Genomic DNA, 9991 nt, shown 5'->3' with positions numbered 1-9991 from the left:
GCCCTAAATAACCTAAATGTCCAATAAATAAATAAATGGGCTAGTATATGGGTTGGAAACCCTAATTAGGGTTTGGAAAACCCTAATGCAATGAAACACTAATTTGGGATAATCGGGACACACAAGAAACTATTTAATAACTTGAGATATTAAATAATAATCATTGGTAAAGATTAATCTAAGCAATATTGGACTTAATGGATTAAGCCCTTAATGGATTAAGTCCTTAATGGGTTGAGTAGGAAACTTAACCCTAATCATCATTTTATGTGAAACCCTAATTTCACTTGGGTTTATTGTTGGGCCTTTCTATTGGGCCTAAATGATTGAGAAAATAATGGACCATCCAAGAGCAAGCAATTGAACTAGAGTAATTTAATGGGCTTAGGGTAAGGCCCATGTAAGGGGTTTAGGACCAATTTGGAAAATTGGGCCATAGTATGGGCCTTAATAATTACATGATGTTGGGGCTTAGAATAAGACCATGTATAGGCCTAGGCCCAATTTGGAAAATTGGGCCATGTGTTGGGCTTTGATTCCTAATTGACTTTGGGCCTACGGATTGGGCCTTGGGCTTGAATAAGCCAAGCGAGGGGCAATGTAGTAATTACCCAAAGAATGTACTTATGGTTATGCTTTGCGACCCAATTATTAATTGGGTGTTATTTTGGTGTTGACAGTTCGGGAATCTGTCAGCCAGCAGCTAGGGTCGAGTCTGCGGGACTTCAGCAAGTGTGGGATTGTGTCTTCGGAACTTTAGCAGTGTGAGGTGAGTTGCCTTCCAGTAGCGGTGGTTCTACGGCCACAATGTCGGCCCACCAATAAGAGTTGTATGTTAGATGATTGTCTTTGTGATATCATCTAGGTTTGCTACTACCCGATCTGTTATACGTTGGCATGCTATGTTATATGTGATAGTGGTAGTAGGAGGGGGAATAGTCCCCAAGTTCGGTTGTTAGGACCGAAGGGTAGCTCAGACACCCCAGATATGTCTGATAGTATGTTTGTGTTATGATATTTGTGATAGTAGCTGAGTGTGGGCAAGGCCCGTATCTCAGAGATAGTGGAGTGTGGGCGAGGCCCGTACCTCCATGAGTGTGGGCGAGGCCCGTATCTCCTAGCTGTTTAGTATATGATTGTATATACTTGTATGCTATGGTTTAGTGGCTGAGTGTGGGCAAGGCCCGTATCTCAGAGATAGTGGAGTGTGGGCGAGGCCCGTACCTCCATGAGTGTGGGCGAGGCCCGTATCTCCTAACTGTTTAGTATATGATTGTATATACTTGTATGCTATGGTTTAGTGGCTGAGTGTGGGCGAGGCCCGTATCTCAGAGATAGTGGAGTGTGGGCAAGGCCCGTATCTCCCAGCTAGCGGAGCGTGGGTGAGGCCCGTACCTCCATGAGCGTGGGCGAGGCCTATATCTCCTAGTTGTTCATTATATGATTGTATGGTATGTGGTATGATGGGGGAACTCACTAAGCTTTGTGCTTACGGTTTTCAGTTTTGGTTTCAGGTACTTCGTGTTAAAGGAAAGGAGTCGGCTTGATCGCAGCGCATCACACTACGGTTTTCCGCACACGAGATCTTTGGGATTACACTCTGATATTGCTTAATGATAACACGTTTGATTATTTCTACTTTGGTTTTGACATGACATTATGTTACAGATGTTTTATTACATTGTTGGTTTTATAATGGCGTATTTAAAAATGAAATTTTTGGCCTGTATTTTTGGGATGTAACACAAGAACATACATAAAGGAGATAGTGCGACTGCATGGCGTCCCTATATCTATTATCTCGGACAGAGATAGTAAATTTACCTCTAGATTTTGGCAATCATTACAAAAGGCGCTAGGGACGAGGCTGGACATGAGTACAGCCTACCATCCGCAGACTGACGGACAAAGTGAGAGGACGATCCAAACTCTAGAAGATATGTTGCGAGCTTGCGTGATCGACTTCGGTAAATTGTGGGATACGCACTTACTTCTTGTGGAGTTTTCCTACAACAATAGTTATCATACGAGCATTAAGGCAGCTCCATTCGAATCCCTTTACGGCCGGAAGTGCAGATCCCCTTTGTGCTGGGCTGAGGTGGGTGACACTCAGTTAGCCAAGGGACGAGTTCCTGATAGCGCCCTCACTGGTCCGGAGATTATTCGAGAAATGACCGAAAAGATTGTATAGATTCGTGAACGACTAAAAGCCACTAGGGATCGGCAGAAAAGCTACGCAGACAAACGGAGAAAACCCTTGGAATTCCAGGTGGGAGACCGAGTCCTTTTGAAGGTCTCGCCCTGGAAAGGCACGATACGCTTCGGAAAGCGTGGAAAGTTAAACCCAAGGTACATAGGGCCTTTTGAGATTCTCGCCAGAATCGGCCCTGTAGCTTACAAACTCAACTTACCCCACGAACTAAGCAACATACACCCTACCTTCCACGTCTCAAACCTAAAGAAATGCATGTCCGACGAGACTCTTGTGATTCCCCTCGACGAGATCGAGGTCAATGAGAGCCTCAACTTTGTGGAAGAGCCTGCGGAGATTATGGATCGGGAAGTAAAACAAACAAAACAAAGCCGCATCCCAATCGTGAAGGTTCGGTGGAACGCCAAGTGGGGACCGGAATTCACTTGGGAGCGCGAGGATCAAATGAAACTCAAATATCCTCATCTTTTTGCTTAGTAGTATTGTAATAACTTATATGTTTGAATTCTAAATTTCGGGACGAAATTCCCCTAACGGGGGGATGATGTGACAACCCAAATTTATTGCCGTTACAAAATCCCGTCTTCACTAACAGAATTCGTCGTTATATATTATTTTCCGTAATGTTTGGAGTCGTCAATAAATAAATATCTAGTTCTTTATATTTCTTGATATTATCATAAGTAATTATAACTTGTAAGTGTTAACCCCGTTTAACTAAATAGAGTTATATTACTTTTCAACCACTTCACCTGGGTAAAAAGTTTTAACCCCGTTAAACTTTAGCATCGGGTAGCCGTGTATCGGGTGCAATACCCGAGGCATATAAAATGAGAGTGAACACCATTTGAACACTCTTTTACCACTCATTCACTCTCTCTCACTACTTCCTCTCTCTAGACCCGAACCCGACTCCAAAACCGCGAATTCCAGCTTCCAAACGTAAGGGTTTCTTCCCTATCTTATTCTAAACATATTCTATTGCATTTAAAGGTCAAAAATCATAAGATTTAGTGGATTAAAGGGAGTTTACGGCCTAGGAAGCCTCTTAGGCCGTAAACACCCAAAACTTGGCCAAGTGTCCCATTTTCCTTTCCTTTAAGCTTGGATATTAATAAAGGAAATAGCCTAGATGATTTTGGACATGAAAACACAAGTTTTAAGGACCTAAAAGGGAGTTTACGGCCCAAGCTTGTGCTTAGGCCGTAAACACCAAAATTTCATGCTAATTTGCCTCAAAAACTCATCTAAGGCATGTGGGAATTAAGTTATGACCCTATGAAATGCTTAAGGCCATTAAATAACACATCTTAGACCCTAAAAGAGGAGTTTACGGCCAAGACTATGCTTGGGCCGTAAACACCCAATTTCCCTGGTAAAAAGTCCCAAAAACTCACCTAAGGCCTTCTAGAATTTAACTAAGATTTAAAGGAGTGATTTGGACCATTTAACAATCCATTTTGAGGGACAAAATGGATTTTACGGCCCAAGAACAAGCCTGGACCGTAAACTCCCCCAAGTGACACCAAATGAAGGTTTTAACCCTCCAAATTGGTCCTAGGCATTTACTAGAATTATTTGGAGTTGAAATAAGGCCTTAACTTGCACTTTTGGAGGAAAACAAGAGTTTACGGCCAAGCCTAGGGGCTTACAGCCGTAAACTCCCAAGGAGTGGGCTTTGGGCCGCAAACTCCAAAGGAGTAAACTCTTGGACTCCCCCGTAAACCCCTCTTGGCCTTGTACCACTCCCGGGAACCCCTTCTAAGCCCTAAAACCCCGAATCGATGCTAGAATGCCTAAATACTTTAATGAAAAGCATAAAATGATTAATTTCTTGTAAAATACATATTTCATATGACATTAGGGTCCTAAAAGGTGCACAAGTTGTTATTTGGTACAAAACGCTCAACCGACACTTTCACCCGATTTACCCGATTCACCCGATTTACGCGATTTCAGGTGAGTTCATACCCCTTTAATGAACCTTTCAAATGTTTTATATGTTTTAGGGGGGGATACAAGTCAATTATACATGTTTATGGAAATTTATACAATCCAATTATTCATGTTACGGAAATTAATCACATGTGATTCACTATCCGTAGTTCAAATCACATGTGATTTACCACTATGTTTTATAAAAAGGATCTTCGTTTTCTAAACTATTTTGGATAAAAGATCAATTTCTAAATGTTCCCTTTTGACAAGATTTTTATTAAATAAATTCCTTATAAAATGTAACCACACCAATATATTTATATAAGTAAGACTTGAAGGACTTAGGACCGATAGCTCGCCTTATTTCCTGTTCTTGTTTGATTGTGGGCTTAGGGTAGTTGTTATCCGTCCGACTGTCGTTGATTTCTTAGTTATATATCATATATATTAGTGTTGGATACGAGTATTTTCATTTCCTTCGATGTTTAAACCACTAAACTGACAAGAATCATACGCACTAAGTTAACTATAATAGGTATAGTTAAGGCCACTATTACTCGCTTTAGCTACTACTCTACACACTATAATACACTCTATTATGATACTATACACTAATAAGAGAACACAATACGATTTATACAAAAGATTACTACACTATAATACAAGAGAAAGCACTAATCAAGAGATAACACACTAACCCACTACGAGAGACTCTATTCGCGACGCACTACGCCCAGAGTCTTCTGGCATGAAGACGACGCTATATGTATAGATCTATACGGGGCATACGCTATTACATCCCGACTGTTAACTTCAGTCCGAGCCGTACAGGTCCACGGATGCCACTACTTCACTACACTGTGCATGACCGGGAAGGTCATGGGATCCTCTATTACTCACACTATCGGCAACATACAAGAAATGCACTATAACCACACTAAAATTCTAAACTAAGAGTTAAGTTAATATCCCGAAGTAATCAAGCATCTAACACTAAAGGAAGTTTGCACCACTATTATTGATTTTAGGCATAACCTACCATATTGCATTACTTATTGGAAATTCACTATTATACAGTTACAATGAATGTTTTTCTTCAAAGATGAAAATTACATGTTTCTTAAAGGTTTTCACTTATAATGTATTTCTGGAAAATATAGGATTTTCTAGGTTTTTCTACTACTTATGAATATAAATTACAGCTTTTCATACTATCGGTTCTAATGCTTTTTATACAAAAACTCACACTAAACTCTTATGAACTCACCAGCTTTATGCTGATATCCGTTTTCAAAATAACTTGTATCCTCAGGTCAAAGATAAACAGTTATAGGTGCAACTTTTTTTGGAGAAGGTGGAGCTTACAAGATCAATCTCTTATTTTTGATTTACTTTTGGTGTTTGTTGAACATTACAAAACACACTTGTAATTAAACTCACTATGTAATGCAATGGTTGTATGTTTCTTGTTTTTACTATTATGCAATTGTGATGATACTGTACATGACATCCTCCACCCCGAAACGTTTTCCGCCGTTATCGGTTTTGGGGTGTGACAAATATGTATTGAATGAGAATGCTATACGGGTTTTAAACTATGTATAAAGATATATATATTTTTATCTACTAATATGTTGGGTAGAACATTGGTAGATAGTTGATGTGTGATAAACAGATGAGAGACATCGATGTTGTTGTTGTTGATCTAGTTATTCAGCGGAGTATGGATAACGACCACGGACTCTTCCTAGACAGTCCAGTGGAATGTTAGCAGGTTCATAACCTGTAGGTGTTGTGAATGATGTGTTCACCGGTGTACTCTATCCCCCTCATGGTTGCCTTTAGGATATCTATTGTTGAGGAAACCCCTTAGCAGTAATGTCCGTCCCGATGAAAATCCTAGATTAGGTCCCTTGAGATAGATGTTGTTTTAGGGACGTAAAGTGAGGATAACGGGAATGGGTAATCGGGTTATTGTTGGTTGGTGAAGTTAAATATAATTTATTTATTATGGGTTGAAAACCCTATATGCTCACCAGGCAGCCAAGCCTTACCCACTCAGTTTTATTTGTATTACAGGAAGTGGCGCAAGGGCATAAGATGGATGAATCATCGAGTTGTTTTGTTTACAAGTCTGTATATGTATATATTTGTTGAATGACTTGTAATGTTATCGTTTATGCTTTATGGTCTGTATCGGAACATGACATCCCGAGTTTTGATTATATAATGAAAACGCATCTCTTTATGAAATGCTTTGATAAATATTATTTTATCATATTTTGTTCTGGGAACAAATTCCGCAACTCTTTTAAATCAAAAGGATTTACTCTAAAATTATTTTAAAAAGCATAAATGAAACCGGTCTTTTCTAGCCGAGATTTTGGGGATGTCACAACTCGCCGAGTCCCACGAGCAGATCTCCTACTCGCTTCCAAATCCTCACCAGAGCATTCTTTATGAGGATTTGGGTTTATGGGACTATTGCTACACATTAAGTTGCTAATTCCGCGAGCAGTGACGAAGGGTTGGTCCTTCTACACTTAAACCCCTCTCAACCCAGTTACTGTTCATATGACTCGCCGAGTTTGAAGAACAACTCGTCGAGTTCCAGGCAATCTTCATAGGACTCGCCGAGTTGTTCATCCAACTCGCCGAGTCTGAGGCCATCATCATAGAACTCGCCGAGTCCCTTCGACCCATTTCCATATAGGCCAAATATGAGACATGCAACGCTTCCAAACCATAGATCTATTTTCCTAGGGCATGCTTATCACGTAAAGTTGCAAACTTTACGTGCATGCATGGCCCTACAAGCTCCAAAAGGCAAATCCAAGCTCTTTATGAGGTCATACACTCAATAGGGACCTCAATCACTTCAACCACATAAACTTTATACTTCTAATACGTTCATAAGGTCTAGATCTGAAGTCCTTTCGGATCATAAAGCAAAACACATGGAGTTTGGTGTTTTAGGGCTTGAAAACCACCAATTAGGGACAAAAGGGGATCTGATGAACTAGAGATCAAGGTAGGAACTTTTCTACCTTAATGGAAGCCTTTCACAGAGTAGATTTCGGATCTACTTCCCCTCCTTGCACCCTTCAACCTTCTCCTTCTTCTTCTAAGCTCCAAACTTCCTTCACAAAGCCAAAATCACTCACAAGAACAATATGGGGGCTAGGGTTTCACTCTATAGCTCTTCTGGAAGTGTTAGGGGCAAGGGAGGCCGAGTTAGAGTGTTTAAATATGGTGCACACTCCTGGATTAGGGTTTTTGTCCGAACAACAACTTACTCGTCGAGTCTGGGACCCGACTTGGCGAGTCCACAACTTAAACCCCGTGCCCCTTCCCGTTTCTACTCGGCGAGTCGATCCTTTGATTCGCCGAGTCCAAGGCCAAAATGCAAAATGCACAAAGAATTAAATAAAATAATACGTACCAAGAACCAGGTGCTACATTAAGATTTTCAAATTACAACTCAATTCCTAATCAAGAATTTGAAGAAATAGAAACAGAAACAAAAAGTAATTTTGTCGATATATAAATACAAAAAAACGAACAAAAAATTATATTTCCCATGGAATTAAAAATTAAATTAAATAAAGAATAACTTCTTCTAATAAAAGATCAAATGTTTTTAAATAAAAAACTAAGTGGGAATGAATATTTAAAATATGATAATAAAGGAAATATTGTTTTAAAAGAAAATAACATAATAGAAGAACAATTAACATTTTATGATAATAAATCAAATATTTTAGAATAAGTTATCAAAAAGAATTAGCAAATATAGAAATTAAACAAAAGAAGAAGCTAGTACCGATTATTTTTCATCAGGACACACTCCTTTTAATAAATATGAAATAAAAGCACATTTTAATTATTACGACTTTATATCAAGAACACCTTATTTTAAATATAACAATCCACTGAAATATTTTGAATATGTAGCAAAAGGGACAGAAAACCCCCTAAAACAACCTATAACGTTTCAAGCAAACCATAAATGGTCTATTTTAAATTTAACAACACATGATCCACAAATATGGATAAATGTTATAGATGTTTGGAAAATTACTCTAATAGGAAATTATTATAAAAATTTTCAAGAATTAGAATCAGAAGAAATATATAAGTATTTAGAAACATTTTTATGAGAAAGTGTAAAAGCAATATGAGAAGCCTATAAAAATGAACAAACAAAAGAATATACAAAATTAAGAAATTTAGGAAGTAATCCACATAATTTTGTTAACAAAATACATGCTTTAATAACCGGAGCAGATCCAAATTCAGGATATATAGAAGTCCAGAAAAAGGCCATGGGAGACTTAGAACAATTAAGTTTAAAAAATTGGACTAGTGGTTTATATGTTAAAAAAAATATAAACCATTATGTTTATCTAACTACTATTGCAGTAAATACTTTTAAGTTTTAACAAATAAATAGGAGAAAAGTTATTTCATAAATTACATGGATATTTAAGATTAGAAATTCATACAAAATGGAATGAATTACGAGAGGTTAAAAATAATCCAACCAATTTATGGACCAACATAATGAGCTTAATTTATAATAAAATTATTAGAAGAAAAATACGTAGATCTACAAATACAAAAACAACTAAATTAGGCTGATTACAAACTTGGTAGTGAAATATATACACCCAAAACTTAAGGATTAAGTAACAAACCACAGAGAAGAAATAATTATGTAAAGTACAAGAAAATTACAAAAAAATATTATTTAAGAAAATCTAATAGAAGAAAACCATATTTAGATGAAAAAAGACAAGTTAGAAAATTCAAACCAGAAAAAAATTATAAAAACAAACTTAACTATTTTGTTTGTAATAGTTTGAACACCTAGATAGAACTTGCCCAAAAAGACAAAATAATTATATAGTTGAATGCGTAAATGAAGACTTAATACTTATAGACGAAAATATTAGTGACAATGAATCAATTTATAGTATAATTTCAATAGATGAGACTATTCATACACAAAGGAAAAATACAGGATGTAATATCATTAAAGAATTTTTTAAAGAAAACATAGAATATGAAGACTCAACTAGTGGAGAAGGATATGAATGAGCATAGAAAAATGTAATCATAATTGGCAAAAGAATTTTAGATAAGATAATATCCCATGTTTTATTTGTAAACTTTATCCTTATAAAAATCTAAGAGCCCGCTGTGAAATATGTTTTTTAAAAGCTTGCAAATTGTTTAGAAACAAAAATTTAATTAAGACAGAAGAAGAAACTCAAAAATCAATTTTCATATAATCTAAAAGACAAGAAATAAAACTTTTAAGAAAAAAAACTAGAAGTTATAGAAGATACTTTAAAATTAATACAGAAAAAATTTGATGTGTTTGAAAACAATATCAAACGAAAAAAATATTATTCAAGAAAATACACTTGTACAACAAAATTGTTCATAATCTTTTTATCTACAAGCCATATGTAATACTGATAATTTAACTTTTTTAAAAAGTAAAATGTAAACTAAGAATTAATACACATATAATAGAATGTTTAACCTCTATAGATGTTGGATGTACTAATTGTATTATAGATGAAGCCTTGGTACCAAATAATTATGTTATATAAAATAATGATCCTTGTACATCCCAACAAATTGATGGATAATTACATATTTATAACAAAATGTTAAAACCAAACACTAAAATAAGCTTTGATGCAAATTGTGGCTATAGTAAATAATATACTTTACCACCCAAAACATGGGTAAGAAAATTAAATCTAAGAAACATTGATTTTATAATTGGTTAAGCTTTGTTTTAGAAGACCATGGTACCCTGATGATTTT

Source organism: Lactuca sativa, chromosome 5, assembly GCF_002870075.4.
Source record: "Lactuca sativa cultivar Salinas chromosome 5, Lsat_Salinas_v11, whole genome shotgun sequence".
Classification (NCBI taxonomy): Eukaryota; Viridiplantae; Streptophyta; class Magnoliopsida; order Asterales; family Asteraceae; genus Lactuca; species Lactuca sativa.
Note: the sequence above shows the minus strand (reverse complement) of the source record.